Below are 21,341 nucleotides of genomic sequence, written 5' to 3' on the forward strand. Positions count from 1 at the left end.
GATGCTACCAAGTTCCACATCTACCTTGCACTAGCACAACCGACCACACAAGCTTCAGGGCAGAATGGACCCAGTATCTTTCTACAGACCACCAGAATTTCATTTGCAGCAACTTCAAATTAGGCAGTGGTCTTGGCCTCTAGCATGGCCAGGAGGTCATTACCCCCATCCTATAGCACCAAGCATCAGTCTGAGACCCACTTCTACGCTGGATAGCAACAGCGCACCAGCAGAGCTGTTTTGGAAGAGTCCCTTCCCTAGGGAGGCAATTGGATGGTCAAAGCGCTTTTCTCCTTATGAGAACACACTGAAAATTACAGATGTCTATTTTGTGCCATTTCAACTGAAATCGTCAATTGTTTCAAGAAGGGCAGATTATAGGCTGTCAAGCAACCTGAAACTGAGCCAGCCAGGAAGCTTCATGATGTTAAGCCCCTGAAAACTAGTCAGCAGAATTAAAACCACACACGAATAGCCTGTATTTCTCCTCACACACACACACCCCCGGCGATAGCTTGACAATAGCTGCAGAGAACAAGATAGAAAGAAAGGGAGTATTCTTCAGATGCCACTACTCCTGCTTAACACCGATTCACCTGCCACCTCAATAGAGGGCACTTCTCCCCATCCTGCTTTAGGGGTAGGCTGGGCCACTGGTCATTCTGGAAAGGGCAGCTGTCCATTTGGGCAATAGAGGATGCACAAGTGACCCAAAAGAGGCAGGAGTGCTGTGTCTTTAGCCCTAGCGGTAGCAGTCCAAGAGCTGGTTGTTAAGGGAAGGCTTGGTGAGCAGCTACAGAAAGCCTGTAAGAACTGGGATCAGGGGCAAGAGACTGGCCTAGAGTGGCAATTCTCAACCAGGGGTATGTGTACTCCAGGGATATGCAGAGGTCTTCTGTGGGTACATCAATTCATCTGGATATTTGCCCAGTTTTACAACAGGCTACATAAAAAGCACAAGCAAGAAGTAAAATATCATACAGACAATTACTTGTTTATACTGCTCTACACACTGAAATGTGAATACATTATATTCAATTGATTTATTCCATAATTATATGGTAAAATGAGAAAGTCAGCAATTTTTCAGTAATCATGTGCCGTCATGCTTGTCTTTTTAGGTCTGATTTTGTAAACAGTTTAAGTGAGGTGAAACTTGGGGTATGCAAGACAAATCAGACTCCTGAACAGGGGACAGTCGTCTGGAAAGGTTGAGTGCCACTGGCCTAGAACAGCCATGCCCAAGCTGAGAAGCTGTGCAGTGTTGCAGGCCTGGGAGAGACCTTGGTTAGTGTGGGACAATATTTGTGGGATTAGCATAAGTAGCTAAACAATCTGTTCAAACCTTGTATTTAGCAGTGATGCTAACTAGCAGTTAGTTTCCCCAGACCTGAAGAAGAACTCCGTAAGCAGAAAAGTTTGACCAGAAGTTGGTCCAATTTAAAACCAAAACAAAAAACCTATTTCACCCACCATGGGTAATATCTTGGGGGCCAATACTGCTACAACATTGTACACCACCTGGGAAGATTAAAAGTTGATATTAGTTGCTAGATATCTCCTCAGCCAGCTCTTTTAGGACTCTTGTTGCAATGATGTTTCACATTCAAGCTTTCTGCACCTGAACCACAAACTTGTTTGAAGGGAAAGCAGAGATTGAAAGCAAGAAAATGAAAGTCATGAGACTTTGTAACCACTACCAACTTGCTTTTGGTCTGACCATGTAAGCCTAAGACTGACATGCCTCTTCTCCCCTGAGGTGTATGGGTTTGGAGACAGACTAAACCAGAGGGATTGGCTTTGCACTTTTGGACTGCCCTCTATAGGTGAAGCTTGGAGGTTCTCTACTTTGTAGAGCGCCTCCAATGCTTGTTAGGCTATTTACCTTCAGTCTTTCCTGTGGCCCTAGTAGAGGATCCTTTCGAGACTTTATTGGAGACCCACTTGGGCCAGTTGAGTCTAGTGATGAGCTGGTGTAACTGAAGATTTGCATCTTGGGCACTAAATGGCTGCCTCCCTCTCCACTCAAATGCCAAGTCTATTGGGGAGCAACTAAGTACATCTAGGGGGCAAGCCTGCCCCACCTGCCTAGCATTCTATTCTAATGAGTCCTGAGGCTCTAGGGAGAGCCAATGGTTAATAGGAACCATCTCATGTATGCGGTGTAATTCACGACACCCTTCGGCTTGATGGCGGTTCCGGCCTAGACCGTAGGCAGAGAATCATGATTCAAGAGGATAGAGGCCAACTAGCTTGGACAAGTGAGAATTTGCTTTATCAGCGGGGGCAAAAGCAGCATTTCAGAGTCAGCCCCAAAGCTGACCTTTCCCGACCCAGTTGGGAGACTGCTCTCGTTTCTGTAAGAGCTCATTAGACATGGCCAAGAGCCCACTGCTGAGATGGCACCGGTGCCCTGCCCCGGAGCCAGCAGCATTATGCAGTGCTGGGCTTGATCTGCAAGGAGGCAGCCTTAATTCTGTGTGAATAATGGGAAGTGGTTTTTTTAGCAATTCTGCAGTTCACTTAAGTGAGGGAGGAGAAATGCCCATGCCACCTGCATGCTAATCAGATTAGTACACCACTCGCCCTGCTGGGAGGGAAGGAGAACGAACACCCAGGAGTCTAGCAACTTGTTGGAAGACAGCATCAATCTGTGTTAAGGGGCAGCTGTCACAAGAGGCAGCTGTTCAGGAATGCAGCTGGAAGCACTGCCCTCCCCACTCCCTAGCGTGCCCCCAAATGCATTGTGTACTTACGCCGGCTGAATCTAGATTCAGCCCATGTGTGCTGTAAGCCAGCACATTTGAGGAGACACTTCCTCCAACATCGCCAGTTCGATTTATAGAGTGCCACCGGGCCAGAGCAAGATGCAACTGAGAAGATTCTTCCTTTGACGAAATAGGCTGAACTATCCTCCAAAATCCCAGCGATCAGGTGTCAATATCACAGTGCTGATTTTTAAGATCGCTCTGTGGCTCAGGAGAATAAAGACCAAAAAACCACACTCCCAACATTCACTCAATCTCAGCATTCTGCTGAGGAACTAGAGTAGGGTGACTAGATGTCCCGATTTTATAGGGACAGTCCTGATTTTTTGGTCTTTTTCTTATATAGGTTCCTATTACCCCCCCCACCCTGATTTTTCACACTTGCTGTCTGGTCACCCTAAGCTAGAGAGAATGGTGGCGGAACCCATCCAGTGGGTTCTGCTGACGTCAAGCCACAAGTTTGGAGCTCAGAACCCAGCCACAGGATGGAATGTCTTTGAGGAAGAGATCCAGGCTGCCTTGAACTGCATCTCTTCCTCAGACAGGAGTCTCCCATTGTTAGCAGCACAACTGTGTTTGGAGTAACTGAGGGACTGCAGTTCCTCAGGACAAGTGGTGAGCATAAGTAATTCAGATACTTGTATAATAGAGACCGAATTTGTTGTGTCAGATCATTGCTTTGAGGACAATTGCTGCACCAGTTAGAGGCAGCATCTTAGACTCAGGTCCCTTCTTGTGTTAAGTGAGATTTCACAGCATAGGCGTCCTTACATAGGCAGCCCCTTAGAGGACTGGCGAGACTGGAAATCAAAGCCCTGCGTTTATCCACATGGATATTGGAGGGGCATTTAAGGTCTACAGGCCCAACATTCCCAAGACAAGACATCTCATAGCAGTGTCTGAGCTCTTTAGTTAGTCTGCAGGGCAAGGGAAGGGAGGGTATTTTCAATCAATAGGGCAGTCAGACTAGCTGTTCTACAGTCCCCTTGGGATCCAAGCAGGGTCAGGTCAGGAATTCAATTCAAGAACTCAGGGCTTTGGGAAATGCTGTTGACAGTTTAAAGCTGCCGTCTTCCCTTTGCAAGAACTGAGTTATTTGGCAGGAGGCAGTTTGCTGTTGGAGGTGAAGTTTTATGCCCTATCTGGAGAGGTCTGGCCTTCAGTGCAGGCTCTTTAAGGAGCAGTGCCACTAGGGTCACCTAGACCAGAGCAATTTGGTTCTGCCTACCCAACGGTAGCCTCTCCTTGCAAAATTCACTAGCTTACTGTATCCCAAACAGTGGCTGAGTCAATGGTCCAATGGTGCCATCAGCAGGTGGGAATCGAACCTGGGGCCTCTGGCGCTAGATACATGGATCCTCCACTGCACGAGCTAAAAGCTCTATGGCTCTTAGCTACAGCTGTAGAGCAGACTCATTATCGCCAAGTAGTCTGTGCCACTAGATGGGACAGACCACACCCAGGTGGTGTGTAGGTTACACCTGCAGTAACCCAGCCTACAGGAAAGGCTCTTCCCATGAGGGCTGGTAGAACATTTGAAGCCAATAGCTTTGTCCAGACAGATTCCGACGGGAAGTGTCGATTTGACAGAAAGGGTTTGTGGCCACCACCATGAAGAATGTTTTGGCCAACCAGTTTTTGAAGTGATGAGGAGAGACTTGTTCCCAGGAGGAACTTCAGTGATGACAAGGGAGGTTTTCAAACCAGCTCTTCCTCACTCCTGTTCCAGGGGGTTCCAGCCCTGAACCCCCAAGAGACAGCCCTTCCTAGATGCTAGGATTTGGTCTGACTGTCAGAGTTTTATCTTACTAAGCTCTTGGCCTCAGCAGGCCTGTGAAGCTCACTCCTGCTTGTGATCAACTGTCACCATCAATGCTGACTCTGTGGGTGCTCAGTACCCAAGTGTCTCCTGCCTGCCAGTGGTCCTGTGATCAGCACCTCCCCCCTCCCGCTGCAATCACCTGTTCCACAGCATGCAGGAGGTACTGGAGGGGGGAGAAGAGGGATGAATGAGGGCCAGGCATGCTCAGGGGAGGGGTCAGAATGGGGCCTGGGTAGAGCCAGGGGGAACAACCCCTGGCACATAAGAAACTTTATATGTATGGCTGGGACTTGAGTCCCTTCACCTTCCTTGCTTCCTGCATGATGCCATTTGTGTGGTTGCTAGGACCCATGACACAAGCCATCTGCTCAAGGGTCACCCCCCAAAGGGGCTGCAGTGATATTGGCCACCTCTACAAAAATGAGGACTCCTCGTTTGTGGATACAGGACTAACAGGGCTTGGATACTGGATCACTTCTGACATTGCAAACCTATAGAGCACATGGGAGTAAGATTGCAATGCCATTGGTAGAGCCACCCCCCCCCCCAAAACAGCTCATAGCAGAGCATGGAGTGGGGGGGAGGAGAAAAGAGACCAAGGACTCTCCCAGCTTGTAGGAAAACCTGGTGAGACTGCCTGGCCACACGATTCTTGGCATTCACTATCCCAGTGGGAGTGAGCCTGACAAGAGCCTAATCCCCATTATGAATGTAATAGTCTAAGAGCCCTGCCCCACTGAATGTCTGGGGATTGTGTGTCCCATGTCCAACTTGAAGAGTGACAATAACCAATTGACTCTTATTAAAACGCCAATAATGGCTGTGAGATTGCAGCTTTGATAAGTGCAGCTGAGGTCAACTGCATTAGGAAAAATGTAATTAGACTAATAAATTCCTGGCAGTTTTTTTTTTTTTTAAGACTCTCTCAAGGGGAGGGAGCTGCTTACTGCCTCATTAGCTATGGAATCCAGATCCCAGGCACCAGCAGCCGGCTGAGAAAACGCTCCGGTGGATTTTACACTCATGTTAAGTTTGACATAAGCATGTGTGTTTGTCAGGGAGGGGAGGTCTTTAGCACTTAGGAAAGCAACAGTACTAGTGGGCAAGTCCAGCGGGGTGCTGTGTTTATTGCTAGATTCTAGAAGATGGTTAACAGGGACACAGCTTCATCTGCTCCTGCCTGGCCTAATTTGCCATTAGCTGTGGCTTGAAAAGCACCTCTGGTTCGTGCATTATGCAGAGAAGGCTGAACCCCCCTGCAAGGGCCAGCTCTTGCATGGAAATCAAATATTCCTGATTAAAAAACAATTCTATTTACTGATCCCTACTGCATGCTTTCCAGCCTACTGGCTGCCTCCTCTTGCATCACCACCTTCCAGCTGCAACAGCAGGAAAACTACTTCCTTGATGAGTCAGGAGTGGCTCACAGGTCATGACTCCATCCCAGCCGTGGGCAGCAGAGTGGTTTTAACGAGATGTGTGCCTGAGGCAAGGTTTGGGATAGCGGTATTGATTGCATTGCTTAATATTTCATAAGCATCTGCTGGTGAAGCACTCACCCCCATGCCTCTCAGGAGTTCTGAGTGAGTTTTCCACAGAGTGTTTTCTGCAACCTTCACCCAACTCCACTCCCGGGCAGCCTGGTCTATACAAGTTTTTATTACAGTGATGAGAACAGTATTGAACATCTACAGCAGCATATTAAGCATTAGGACTTAATTGGCCACATGCTTTGTTCTCTCCTTGGGAGAAGCGTCTGGTTTTGGAAGCCTGTGGTTTTAAATAGAAGTGTGTTTGAGCCTTCGTGCAGCCCTTTACCAGGAAGGGAGGGTGGGTGTATGCCCAGAAGTCCGGCTTTTGGAAACAATGAAGCCTGATTAAAACAGCTGCTTAATATCCCACTGCAGTGACTAGGAAGCTCTTCCCCTCAGTTTTAAGCATTCACAAAGCAAAGAATCTTGCACTGTGTCCTATTTAGCTGTACTTGCACTCTGGCCAAACCTCTACCAGATTAAGGTGCAATACAGCAGAGATGTTCGTGGCAAAGGTGACTGGTGTAGCATCTGTTGAAGATTCGCTGTCACCTGAAATATTTTGGTGGAGACCAGATGTCTCAAGCACACTAGCTCAACTTCATGTTGACATTGATGCAGGGAATCCTGGGTGAAGGTACAGCTGGGGTTATGCAGGAAGTGGTCCTGGAGTAGAAACTGGATCCCTCTTTTTGCTGAGCAGAGATTTTGGTGGTTAAGGGAGAGGACACTCCAAATCCTGTAGACCAACTTGGCTGCAAACTCCTGCAAGCACATAGACAGCTCCCAGCTCTTAAACAGTCCCCCCACCACAGAAGGGATGTGGAGAAATTGGAGAGAGTCCAGCAGAAGGCAACAAAAATGATCAGGGGGCTGGAGCACATGAGTTATGAGGAGAGGCTGAGGGAACTGGGATTGTTTAGTCTGAAGAAGAGAAGAGTAAGGGGGGGGGGATTTGATAGCAGCCTTCAACTACCTGAAAGGGGGTTCCAAAGAGGATGGATCTAGACGTTTTGTCAACTGGTACCATTTGAGAACAAAGGAGCAATGGTCTCAAGTTGCAGTGGGAGAGGTCTAGGTTGGATATTAGGAAACACTATTTCACTGGGAGGGTGGTGAAGCACTGGAATGGGTTACCTAGGGAGGTGGTGGAATCTCCATCCTTAGAGGTTTAAGGCCCGGCTTGACAAAGCCCTGGCTGAGATGATTTAGCTGGGGATTGGTCCTGCTTTGAGCAGTGGGTTGGACTAGAGACCTCCTGAGGTCTCTTCCAACCTTAATAGTCTATGTTCGGTAGCCTGACTGCTTCCAAGCATAACCGGCAGTTGTGTCCCTTTGTTTATATGCTGGCACTATTGCAGAGGGTGTTCCCTTATCACAGACTGCCAGAAAGAGCTGGTTATGAAAACCCCCCTCCCCAGCCCATGTGTGTTGGGGGGGCCTGTCCTACAGCATCCTGGCATGTCTTTGTTACCACAGTACTGTGCCTCCCTGGAGCATAAGGGCCCAACTTTCCATGGCAGTTGCTGCCCTTCTCCAGGGGGCAGGCTATTTAACAGGACCGGCAAATGTCCTATTTTAAGACTTGGAGTGATATTTCTTTGCTTCAGGATGGATGAGGGGACAATTTTATCAGCCCCCCAGCTCAAATCTGTAACTGGCAATGTGGGAATGGGTGAGGCCCTAGACAGGATGCATCAAGACCCCAAATCTCAGGCTTGTCTAGCTCAGAGGAGTGAGAAGTCAATATTGTCATCCCATTTTACAGACGGGCAATTGAGCAAATGGTGGCACAAGATAACATGACTTGCCCAAGGTCAACCAGATGGCTAGTGGCAGAGCTAGGAATAAGTCCTAGTTGAGAACTATTAGACCACACAGTGCCTCCAGGGTAGGAAGGCGTTGGAGTGGCTGCTATCTGTTTAAGGCCTTACATTTGAGATTCATTCCATGCCTTTGTCAGCAGTTTGACAACAGAAGTACTCCAGAGGTTAAAGTAAGTAGCACAGCAAGACTGAACAAGTGAAGGAGTGTGAGTCTGAGTGAATGGGTCTTGTCCATGAATGCTCTGAATATCAGACAATCCTATTTAGTCCTCCCTAGATCTAGAGCAGAGAAAATTGCTTTACAGAGACACTGGAAATCAGTCTCATCGAGTGCACCATGCAGTGTTTTTAGCCAGGGCACAGGAACCAGACCATGAAATTGACTGGCTGCAGACTGGTCTTGTTTGTCAGCATGGACAAGGAAACATGTAGTTGAACAGCTTAAAGGGGTGAGACGTTGAACACCCAAGTCCAATTTAATGCTTCAAGTATTAGTAATACAAGTTAAACAATGTGTTCATTTAGCAGGGACACAATGAGGTGGCAAGACAGAGTGCGCAAACCTGCAGTTCCTACTCAGGGCAGCGGTGGTTAATGTGATGGCAAGTGTTGCCTTAACACAATTGTTTGAAGCTGTACGATGCTGTCTGAGTATTCAGGTCACAGGAGGCGGTGTACAGCTACTGACGCCATTGCGAACGTGCCACGCTTTCACATACTGCCACCCTCTGAGCTCAGCCAAGCCTCAAGTCAGCCAGTTCAGCTTCCCAGTTGTCCCACCATTATGTCTCCATTTGAGCTGGAACGGGCATGACCGCCACAGTGTTTAACAAGACGGGGTAGGTCTGATCAAGGTAAGGAGTGATTGTAGACTCTGAAAGCGCCAAGCCAAGCTGCCTATTAGCCCAGGCTATAGTTACTTAGTAAGTGGTGGTTACAGATCTATGCTGAAAGTCCTAGTTATGTTGATTCACTAGGACAGAAGTGAATCAGGGCAGAGATCAAGGTGTTGCGATCATTCTCCCAACTTCCTTGGCTGAGGGGGCTTCTGCCATTAGTAAGGCCAGGCTAGGATCCCATCTGTTGTCCCACTATCCTTGTGAAATGGAAAGCGGCCAACTTAAGCTGCCTGCAATTAGCCTATTCAGGAAAGCAGTCTTACCTAGGAACTCACAGTTAGTCAGGTAGTAGAGCCATTTAATGGTGTGCCATTGAGCTTTCAGGACCTTGGGTAGCTCCCTTGCAACAGATGGTATCACAGCCTACCTACTTATGTAGCGTGTACCCACGTGGTGTGCTCAGTGCAGACGTTTGCCCCTCTAGCAGCTAGATCCGAGTAGCAGCTGCCACAGACAGCGGTGTGGGGAGCTGTACCAAAGGCTCTGGGAAGAGCCTGTTGGAGCCAGGTCTGTTTTGCAGAGTACTCACAACCAGTGGTACTCCTGTTAGAGTTCTTCCATTACCAGCTCTGCTTCAATAGATAAGGGACCTACACTTTCCTGGGTTGCATTTTAATCGCTGCCTGGGAGAGACATCCTAGTGTGGTCTGACCACAACCGTTCCAAGGACAGCGTGGTTTTGAGGAGCCACTTCTGAGGAAGTCCATCCTTCTGGCAGACCTTTACCTCTACCGGCCCCAGCAGTTGGAGTCTAGGACAAGAGGCACAGGTTCCCAGGACTGTTTGAATGAGAACTCCAAGATACTATTCAAGTTGCATTGAGGGAAGACAGCTGCTCTGGTGCACCTTGTACTTCGGCAGCAGGAATTAATTCCATCCTGAACTCTAGATTGATCACCTCACTTAATCAAATTAAGAAGAAATGAAATAATGACAGCTGTGGTGGCGTTATTATCTGCAGTAAGGCATCTCAAAATTTATGGTGTAATAAAAACCAGATCTTTAACTGTCAGTTAGAATCACATTTAAAATGCTCCAAGTGCCTTTTTTCATGGAAAGTCAATTGGAAGGAAAGGAAGAGACCTACCCTGGAGTTAAAGGATTGGTTGTTTTATTCAGGGTTTGGGAGGATACATCCAACAATTTGCCTCACTGGAAAGCAAGAAATCCCTACTAGCTTAAGCCAACTAACAGAGATCCAGGAATCGCCACCAATTTAGTCCTGTATATTCCTTGGCAATGTCCAGTTCTGGGGGTGCTTGCACCACTGCTTGAAAATTGCTCCTTCTAGGGGCTGGCCAAGGTACTGCAACTCCCATTGGAAAGGTTGCCCCTTTGGTTCAGGGGGTACAGAACACAGGCTCTAGGTTCAAATGCCAAAGACAAGCGAGGAGTAATGTTTACTACTCTACACCCCATAATTCAGACCAGTTGTGGTCTCCCTGTTTTGCCAAAATTTAAACTGTAGTTTGAGTATACCAGTTAGTTTGCTTTTGGTTGGTTTTAATTTTTTTTTTTTTTAATTAATGGAGATATCCCATCTCCTAGAAGTGGAAGGGACCTTGAAAGGTCATCAAGACCAGCCCCCTGCCTTCGCTAGCAGGACCAAGTACTGATTTTGCCCTAGATCCCTAAGTGGCTCCCTCAAGGATTGAACTCACAATCCAGGGTTTAGCAGGCCAATGCTCCAACCACTGAGCTATCCCTCCCCCCCCCAAACCCTTGCAAGCTAGCAAGACTTGTCCTGACTAGAGACTCCATGGCTAAGTTCTACTGTAGTTGGTTTTTTTGTGGCACCTAGTCTCAGGTGCCAGAGCCCCTGTCTGAAGTTAAGTGGTCTCAAAAGTACTTGAGACAAGCATCCAAGATTTGTGCTTAGCCTTAAACATTTTGTTCTAGGCAAACCCCTGAACTCAAGGCTTCTTTCCCAGAGGGTGTGTTGGTTCTAGCTACACTAAGAGTGGTTAAACTTTGGTTCTTTATAGCTTTCGATCACTGTACAAACACTGAATCCCTTACTAGATAGCCATGTCCAGCATTGCCTATTTATTGCTAGGAAGAGGTAGCCAGGGAGTTTGTTCTAGTCCTGACTTTGGGAAAAAACTTGGAGTTAGCATGCTAGAACACCTTGTAGTGTCACCTGCAGGTCTTAGCAAGCAGTACTCCATTTGAGCCACATGCTAGGTAGACAGAGCTTTGATACTAGGATCATTAGTCTTACAGGTTGCAAGTTCATGTTGAAAGTGACCTGTGCAGGGAAGGGGGAAGAGATGTCCTTGTGCCTTCGGTGTCTTTAAGCAGAAGAGCCTGAAAGATTCCACACATCCTGATGTGAGGAAGAGGGAAAGCCTGTTTTGCCATATTAGAAGTTCAGGTCCCATCTCATTAAAAGAGGTTATTGAGATGGTGTCATATCAAAAGTGATCATTGAACAGTTGATTGCTATGAGCAGGAACTTAAGGTGTTTATTGCTGGTAATGTCTTGGAGGATGGAGGTCTCAGTTAGAGATTCAGCACATTCAGTCCTTTGATTAAGGGGAGTTTGCACTACATGTTGTGCAAGACCCCTTGACAAGTCCTCCATGCCCAGTTGGCTTTCTTGATGTTTCTAAAGTAGACTAAGCAAGAAGGCCCTTCCAAACCCTCTTCCTATATGGAAAAACTGGGTTGGTACCCTCAGAATAGGTGACCCGATGTCCTGATTTTGGAGAGAAAGTCACAATATTCAGGGCTTTCACTTCTATAAATGCCCCAACCCCGTCCTCATTTCACACTTGCTTTCTGGCCACCCTACTTCTGAAGTCCTTTGCAGGCTACCATTAGAGGACCTTGGGCTAGGACAGAGGTGGGCAAACTACAACCCGCAGGCCACATCCAGCCCGCAGGACTGTACTGCCTGGCCCTTGAGCTCCCAGACAGGGAGGCTAGGCCTTCCCCAGCAGAGCGGCAGCATGTCTGGCTCTGGCTGGGCAGCGTGGCTGCCAGACATGCTGCTCTGAGTGGCATGGTAAGGGGGCCAGGCCATTGGCTAAGGGGCAGGAGGTTCTGGGGGGGAGGGGTTAGTTAGGGGACAGGGGTTGGATAAGTGTGGGAGTCCTGGGGGGGCAGTCAGGGGTGTGGATTGGGTCAGGGGATGGGGAACAAGGGGGGTTGGATAGGTGTGGGGTCCAGGGGTGGCCTGTCAAGGGGTGGGGGTGTGGATGGGAGTCAGAGTAGTCAGGGGACTGGGAGCAGAGGGGTTGGAGAGGGGTGGGGTCCCCAGGAGGGAGCAGTCAGGGGACAAGGAGCAAGGGGGATTGGAAGTGGGAGGGGCCAGATAGGAGGCAGGGGCCAGGCTGTTTGGGGAGGCACAGCCTTCCCTACCCAGCCCTCCATACAGTTTTGCAACCCCAATGTGTCCCTCAGGCCAAAAAGTTTGTCCACCCCAGGCTAGGATACCTATAGGTTCCTGAAGCCATCATGTTTGCTTCCATTTCTTCCAGAGCATCCAACCTCCAAGCCTGGGGCAGAGTGGAAGAGTTTCTTGTTCAGTTAGCTAAGGACTGTATGTCCAAAGACACTTCATGATGGAGTTTAAAGGCCTTTCAGAGAAATCCATGCGCTGGGCCATCCAAGTGTGATTTGTTGCAGCAAAAGTTTCAAAAGAAACTGAAGTCACAGGAGGCCACAAGACAGAGTTTCAAGGAAGTGAGTAAGCCCATAACATTTGAAATAGGCCGATCAAAATTCAGCCTCTCCACACATGTGGGAAACCCTCAATTGCTCTAGAAGAGGGACAAATTGTTCAGGGCAGGCACTGGAAATGTCACTGGAGTGGTAATGGAAAGTTTAAGAGCCATTTGCCTACTAAAGACATTTTAAATAAATAGCTTTAAAGAGGAGATGCTTCTGCAGCAGCGTGAAGAGCTGACAGCTGATGGAAGCCAGGAAACCGGGTGGGTGTATATTTTAAGAAACTTTTAGAGTCAAAGAGACACTCTATGTTCATCGTTCCGCCTCACTGCAGCAGTCACTTGCAACAGCACTACTAGACTTAACCCAAGGAGGTGGGCAGATGGCACATGTACCCACCTGCTGAGTCCGTGTGCTTCCAATTGCAGCAGCTTTGGCACTGTGGAGGGGACAGCCCTGCCTGCCCTCCTATCCTTCCCCACTTCTAGACCGGGGCATATGATTTACATGCCTCCATCCTAGGCACTTGCACCACATCATTGTGCTCCCTGCCAAGTGAGTGCTTGACTCGTAGTGAAGTGACCAACCGCTGGCTGTAGAGTAAACAGACCAGGGAGTACAGGCACTGGAAACAGTACTATTAAGACAGGCCTTGGCTTCTACTCTGCCAACACCATGAGGTCAGGAGAACTCCTATAAGCTTAAGGGGACGATCAAGTCCAGTGCTTTACCACATCCATGCTAGTTGTTACTTGTATCCGGAAATACTTTCCACATTCAACTGCTGGCCGACCAGCGTTTAACTACACCTCTACCCTGATATAATGTGGCCCGATAGAACCCAAATTCGGATATAACACAGTAAAGCAGTGGGGAGCCCTGGGCCCTTTGAATCACCACCAGAGCTCTGGCAGCCAGGCTTGGGTGGGGATTTAAAGGGCCCCAGGCTCCCTGCAGCAGCTGGAGCACTGGGCCCTTTAAACCACCACCAGGGAAGTTGGTCCAGTCCTGCACAGTGTACTGGCTCTATGCCGGATATAATGTGGTCTCACCTATAAGGCGGTGAGATTTTTTTGGCTCCTGAGGACCATGTTATATCAGGGTAGAGGTGTAGTTACAGTAAAACCCTCAGTTACAAACATCAGGGTTATGCACTGACCAGTCAACCACACCCCTCATTTGGAACCAGAAGTACAAAATCAGGCAGGAGCAGAGCCAAAAAGCAAATATAGTACTGTGTTAAACTACTAAAATAATAACGGGAAAGCAGCATTTCCCTTCTGTATCGTAAAATTTCAAAGCTGTATTAAGTCAATGTTCAGTTGTAAACTTTTGAAAGAGCCACCATAATGTTTTGTTCAGAGTTACAGACAACCTCCATTCCCAAGGTGTTTGTAACGGAGGTCTATTGTACTTGAGTTGCGATAGCGTCTCCAGCATTGAGAGCAGGTTCCCAGCGTGCTATTCCCAGCCTCACAACTTAAAGCCCCAATAGGGCAAGACAAGAGGAAGTGCCCCATTTTACAGACAGGGGACAGAGAATGAGACAACTTGCACTGTTATACAGGAGTCTATGGCAGCTGAAGCTAGACCTTCCCAGCCCCAAACCAGCATCTCCAACCACAAGATCCCTCTCTCAGCAAGGAGAGCAGCTACCTTCCCAGAGTAGATTTAGGACTGGCAGATGCCAAGAACCTAGCCCTATTACTCCAATACAGAGCTGGGTGAAATCTCCCCCCTCCATTATTTCTCAAGCAAAATAACCAAAAACAGATTCAGCAGCACGGACATGTTTGAGAGTTAGTGTTGGTTTTGGCCAGTTTTGTTAGAAGCCTAGAAGTTTGGTAATGTTTTTGGTTGACGTTGATTTTTGTCTGAAGCCTGTTTCAAGATTCCCTTTAATCTGGTCAAAAAAAGTGTTTAATGGCAATTTAAAGAGTGTGGTTTACCTGAAATTAAGGATTTGTTTTATTTATGCCAGCAAGCCATGTGTGTGAGAGAGACTCTCTTCCCTACCAAGGAAGCATAAACCTTTAAGATTCAACTACAACTGGTTTCCTTGGATAGGAAATACATTGGCACTTTGTCATAAGACCTCCATCTGCTTAGGGAGTCAGCTTGGATAAAAAGTTTTTTCCATGGCTTTGGGTCCTTCCAGGCAAAGAGTCTAAAAAAATGAGAACTCAGCTGCAGATGATTAGGTGGTGTGGAAGGCAGCAACAGTTTGGAGGGAGCATGGAATAAAGAGAGTTTAAAGATTAGCAAGGTCTTGAAGGAAGTGACCAGAACGCAGGCAAAGCGGTTCATGGGGACAGGTAGCAGCTTAGGGCCAATAGAACCTGGTGCTGCTCTTCGCAAGAGCCTAGAAGAGGAGCTCAGCACGGAGGTGGTGACAAATAAGAAGTTCAGGAGGAAAGCTAAGCACCAATGCTGCTAAGTCAAGCCTAAACCTCCACTGATAGGCCGCTCTGCAAATGCGCCAGTTCATCGGGAGCACATGGACTATTCTGTTTTACATAGTCATCATACACCCATTACAACAGCACTGTGTGGGCATACCTAGCCTCAGCTCCTGCCACAGCCAGCCAGCATCCCATTAGAGCACCTAAGGGCCACAGGTCTGCTCTCCCTTTCCACACACTTCCTGGAAGGTATAGCTTAACAATGGGCACCTCATGAAGGCACTTTCCCCTCAGAGCAAGTTCTCAGGAGGCCCAGGGAGATCTCCGGTCACATGCGGTCTCCTGAGCCACACCTTCTTCCCTCCCCGCTCCAGTCTGGATTCAGGCACTCAGCAGGAGCAAGGATTTATTCTCATTCAACTCCAGAGTTTAGAAAGCTTCTTCTACTTCCTGTCATACACCTTGACATTCCAGGTCCCCTGCCCCACCCCATCAAGGGAACTTCCTAAAGCCCAAGAGATGCAGATCCTCCCCTGTATGCCTGAGTTTGTTTACATGCTGCCAGATTCAGAAGTATTCACTACATTCCAACTCATGTGGAGTTAGGGGATCACCGCTGAGATTTTGCCTTCTAGAGCATTCAGTAAAGGACAAGCCCTGTTCCATTCTACAGAGTTGCCAACTAGATCCTCCCTAATCCAGAATCTTGGCACCTGACATTGCAGCAGTGGATAAAGCAGACTGAACAGAACTGGATATTCGGGCAACATGCTGAGCCTGTACTTTGGAGTCCAAGTGTGACTTGAGAAAGCCCTTGAAGGCTTGATCTCGGCTAGTCTTCTGGAAGTAGACTTAAAGTGGGCCACCAGACTCACAGCTAACCACACCATCATCTGGAGATCTGGTTGCTTTCCCCCCCCCCCGTGGGGTGCTCAGAAAGGTAAGGGACACCTTCTGTTAAAACTCTTGTTATCCTGGCAAAGGACACTTGCTCTGTGTGGAGAGCTCTGCCGCAAGCCAGCATGTTAAACGGAAGAGCAGGTAAACTAAAAGCTTGTTTTAAACCTCTAGTATTGGAGGCAAAGTTCACTTCTAGGGGCTGGTCCACACTAACCCCCCAGTTCGAACTAAGATACGCAACTTCAGCTACGTGAATAACGTAGCTGAAGTCGAAGTAAGTTAGTTCGAACTACAAGGTACTTATCGTGGGTCCACACGGGGCAGGCAGGCTCCCCGTTGACTCCGCGTACTCCTCTCGGAGCAGGAGTACCAGTGAGCACTTCCAGGATCGATTTATTGCGTCTAGACAAGACGCGATAAATCGATCCCAGAAGATCAATTGCTTACCGCCAAACCTGGAGGTAAGTATAGACGCGTACCCTAGGAATGGTTGGCAAGAATTGCTCATTTAGGTAACAGGCAGATGCAGCACCCAGTAGTTGGACATCAGTCCACTATAGCATTGTCTAGGCTAGGGTTTAAGGTGTGATCATAGAATATCAGAGTTGGAAGGGACCTCAGGAGGTATCTAGTCCCACCCCCTGCTCAAAGCAGGACCCACCCCAACTAAATCATCCCAGCCAGGGCTTTGTCAAGCCTGACCTTAAAAACCTCTAAGAAAGGAGATTCCACCACCTCCCTAGGTAACCCATTCCAGTGCTCCAGTGATCTTAGCACACGGGTAGGCAACCTATGGCACGTGTGCCAAAGGTGGCACATGAGCTGATTTTCAGTGGCACTCACACTCCCCGGGTCCTGGCCACCAGTCTGGGGGCTCTGCATTTTAATTTAATTTTAAATGAAGCTTCTTAAACATTTTAAAAAGGTTATTTACTTTACATACAATAATAGTTTAGTTATATATTATAGACTTACAGAAAGACCTAAAAAATGTATTACTGGCACATGAAACCTTAAATCAGAGTGAATAAGAGAAGACTCGGCACACCACTTCTGAAAGGTTGCTGACCCCTGTCTTAGCACATTATAATTGACATGTCTTCACCACTGTTTTGAATATGTAGACCAGGCACACAGTAAGATGGTCAACTTAGAGCCTACATGTCCCCATTGAGCTTGGGTAGTTTCACAAGTATATGGAGGATGGTCACAAACACTTAGTCTAGGAACTAGACACCATCCAATCCTGGTGTGGATAAGGCCTGATGGATGGTTAAAGGGAGTAATTCCTTGACACAGGTACTGCATCGGCAGTTATACCAGGCCTTTGGAGACTCTTGACCATTGGTCTCAACTCCCTGCATTTGTAGTGTAAAGGGAAACAGCTGGTCTTGTTTCAGCCATACAAGCCAAGACTTGGTCACTAGTCAAGAGGAGCTGTCTGTATCCATGTACATCTGTAGAAACACCAACATGTCCATCCCAAGGTCAGGCACCCCCAGGAGTGACATGGGCTCTTCCCATGTAAACCCCACCCCCAGTTCCCCTCCCTACCCACCCAAAACAAAAACAAAAAACCACACAACTAAGGGTCACCAGAATATTGGTGGCTTTGTGCTAGGACAGTCACTGCTAGCTGGCCACACTATCAGGGATTTACATGTTACTGTTTCCTGGGAGTACTAAACCTTTGAAGCTAGAGTGGGGGTGCAGAATCAGAATATCAGGGTTGGAAGGGACCTCAGGAGGTCATCTAGTCCAACCCCCTGCTCAAAGCAGGGCCAATTCCCAACTAAATCATCCCAGCCAGGGCTTTATCAAGCCGGGCCTTAAAAACCTCCAAGGAAGGAGATTCCACCACCTCCCTAGGTAATGCATTCCAGTGCTTCACCATCCTCCTAGTGAAATAGTGTTTCCTAATATCCAACCTAGACCTCCCCCACTGCAACTTGAGACCACTGTTCCTTGTTCTGTCATCTGCCACCACTGAGAACAGCTGAGCTCCATCCTCTTTGGAACCCCCTTCAGGTAGTTGAATGAGGCAGGGATTTGATAGTTGCTTTCTTCTCTTCTGGAGACTAAACAATCCTACTTCCCTCAGCCTCTGAAGTGTTCAGGTTACACATTACAACTAGGCAGACAATTCCATTACAAAAGGAGAACGAAACCAGGACCTATTGAAGTGTCCCCCTAAAGTTAATCACCACAATTAATGTTTCCACCAAAACCACTGTTGACAAAATGGCATTTTGTTTGAGGAGGGGGGAATGGAACTGTTGACAAGCTCCAGTTGCAGCCAGTCTTTGTTGATTGAGGGATACCTGAATGGGCTACACTTAATCTGTGCAGTACAGCACTTCCCTGAGCTCAGGGGTTCTCAAACTGGGGGTCAGGACCCCTCAGGGTGTCACAAGGATGAGGGGTTGCAAGCTGTCAACCTCCACCCCAAACCCTGCTTGCCTCCAGCATTTATAATGGTGTTAAATACATTAAAAAGTGTGTTTAATTTATTGGGGGATCGCACTCAGGCTTGCAACATGAAAGGGGTCACCAGTACAAAAGTTTGAGCCCCACTGGCCTAGCTGTTTGAAAGGGACTGGGCTGCACTTCCTGTAGCATTTGGTGCAGGAGGCAGCAAGCCAAATGAAGACTGAAGTGCAGCACCTCTCTCAGAAAAGCCATCATGGGGTTACAAGCTTTTATCTCCGCTTCGCTAACAGCGACACAAGTAGGGAGATTTCCTAGCTGCTGGTGCCCCCCCCCCGAGTCCAGCTGCCTCCCGACTGTCTCACATGCCACCCCTGTGAGTGCAGGTCCAATTACCTTCAGTTCTACATGTGCAAATCCATTGTCTTAACGGGCAGAGTCAGAGCTCATTTTGATCCTGCAGTTAGAATTCTGTCAGTGCTTCAGACAGACCACAACCCAGCTAACGAGGTGTCCCCTCTCCAGGGAGGGAGAAAGGTAGAACTCCCTCAAGGCAATCAGAAAGAACTCAAGCAGATCATTTAGAAACCAGTTTTTTAGGTTGGGGGGGGGGGGTTTGGGTAGCTGCTTTTCAGTTTATTGTGGCCTTTTAAGGGCAGCACTAACTCAGCCAAAGCTGCAGCACACAAGGGGTTAACCAGCCAGCCCCTCATTAAGCGAATTCAAATGAATCTCTGCCTTGTTTTGGACGTCTGCCCTTCTGCAGCTCAATCAAGTTAAATAAGCAATTGGAGCAGGTGAAGGACATGAGCTCCTTGAATCATTAGGAAGGAAAACAAGTGCTGAAGAGCCTTTCCCGGGCAGGTTTAAGATTTCCTTTGCCCTCCTAAGTAAGGCAACAGCAGCTGGATGCAGGGGAATGTATCCCTCAGTCCTCTTTAGAGAGAAAATGCTTATTGAGCAGCTAAACTACAGAACGGTCAAGAACTAAGCGGCTCTAACTAGAGTGCTTAGTTATGCTTGTGTGCCATAATGGGGCCCTAATCTGCTTCGCACAGGCCACTAGCCACCAAACAGGGAACCCAAGCCAGCCTCTAGGTAGGTTGCAATTCCCTGGAGGAGGAAGCTAAGAGGGCATATTAGACACATGCTGATCATAGGATATCAGGGTGGGAAGGGACCTCTGGAGGTATCTAGTCCAATCCCCTGCTCAAAGCAGGGCCAATCCCCAACTAAGTCATCCCAGCCAGAGCTTTGTCAAGCCTGACCTTAAATACCTCTAAGGAAGGAGATTCCACCACCTCCCTAGGGAACCCATTCCAGTGCTTCACCACCCTCCTAGTGGGAAAGTTTTTCCTAATATCCAACCTAAACCTCCCCCACTGCAACTTGAGACCATTACTCCTGATGTAGTTCCAGACTAATCAGGGAGCAGTTCACGTATCTTCACACACCACCACCGCCCCCCAGCGAGCTTGTCCTCAGGGGAAGTCTTACACACTGAACTTCATTCAGGCAAAGATTTCCAACATGAGAGAGGAGAAAAATGTTCCCTAGCAATTCTTAGGTTCCAAGACAGGGCTCGATCAGTCTTAATAACTAATATTCCCACCTGCATAGTCTCATTTAAAGGTGAAACCCATACATCTGCAGTTAAGAAGGTAGATCAGATGCCACTGGAACAAACAGGCTAATAAATAACATGCAAGGAATCTTACAGCCACTGCTCAACAAACAGCCTTTTCCCCAGGCCCTCAGCAACTGACAACAGAGACTAAAAGCCACTTCTTACCTGCTCAGCTGCCCTCACAAGGAATAGAAGGATAGCCTCACCCCCAACCCAGGGGCCTGCTTTTATACAATAAGTCTAAGAGGGCCCCACCTCTCTCTTAAAGTGCCAGTGTGCCCCGTTCCATTTGGCTACCACCACCGTCTCCATTGCCTTCCTTCCCCGTTGTGTCTACTTCGAAGGCAGAGACTCTGCTGAACGTAGTGGAGCAGCAGTGTGGCCTAGTGAATAGGGCTGGCACTCGGGAAGCTTGGCTTCCATTCCGGGCCCTGCTGTGTGACCTTGGGTGAGTCACTCTGTGCCTCTGTTTCCCCTCCCACCTTTTGTGTATTTAGATTGTGAGCTCCTCAGGGCAGGGACTGTGTTTTATTGTGTGTGCGTGCAGCGCCTAGCGCAGTAGGCCCTCAAAGTGTAACTGTAACACAAATAATAGTATTGAACCCACGTTTTCATCAGCCCAGGCTGGAGAGACTGGATGCTAGACAGTCCTTCCGGTGGGTAATTAAATGCCAGCTGGGAAATGAGTGGCAGAGGATACCAAGTGATACCGCCACCTCCATCACTTGTTGTTCCTGCTGGGGAGGGATCCAACGCAGGGCTTGCCAATTAGGACTGTCCCCAGCCCGAAAGCAGCAATGTCAGCCAACCAGCTCCGTTCTGCTTCCCCTGCCCCCCACCTGAAAGGCAGAGAGAGAGGATCGCTCTCCCTTATTCTGCACTCCCCTGAGGGCACAGGAGGCTTTTCAGCAGGTTGGAGGCAAGCCCAGCGTTAGAACTCAGGAGGGGAAGAACACGGGCTTTAGGAAGACAAAGTGGATGCCAGTGCCCCAGACATAAAAGCAAGAAAAGACGGAGGAGGGGGAAATATTTCTACGGATAAGATTAAATTATTATTGAATTTAATATTATTATAAATACACTTAATTCGATGAACCAGAAAGTTCATACACAAAAATACACCTCTAGATACATGCGTAGGCTAGAAAAATCACATCCGATTTAATTGTAAGGTGCTACCCTGGACTGAAAATTTCCCACCACCACCGTTGCTCAGAACTGGGGTTATCTCAGCTGCACTGCGCACTAGCAGGAACCCCATGCAGTCTCCTTCACAGCTAGCCCCAGCTAGAGGGTGCTGCCGTGGCCTACTACCGCAGAAACAAAGGTCTCTGGGAATGAAGGAGCAGCGCAAAGTCCAGCCGGCCCCGGAGCTAATGAGCTGCTTTGACAATGGACTCGCAGATGCCCTTAACTTAGCGTGAGAATGTTGACTTGGCCGGTTAGTAAAAATCCAGCAGCATCGC

At 48.2% G+C, this 21,341-nt stretch overlaps 1 protein-coding gene across 2 annotated transcripts in view; it reads right to left on the minus strand.

Annotated features, from left to right (window-relative positions):
* The window catches only part of ACTL8 (actin like 8), a 33,795-nt gene extending 13,702 nt beyond the window's left edge, over positions 1 to 20,093 (minus strand). Inside the window, exon 1 of one of the 2 annotated variants that reach the window (XM_065575011.1) lies at positions 20,041 to 20,070. The gene's annotated coding sequence lies outside the window, so the exon portion shown is untranslated. Of the gene's footprint in view, positions 1 to 20,040 lie in introns of both variants that reach the window. The other variant, XM_024111251.3, reaches the window with a different exon arrangement.
* Between the last annotated feature and the right edge of the window lie 1,248 nt (positions 20,094 to 21,341).

Source organism: Chrysemys picta, chromosome 21, assembly GCF_011386835.1.
Source record: "Chrysemys picta bellii isolate R12L10 chromosome 21, ASM1138683v2, whole genome shotgun sequence".
Taxonomy (NCBI): Eukaryota; Metazoa; Chordata; order Testudines; family Emydidae; genus Chrysemys; species Chrysemys picta.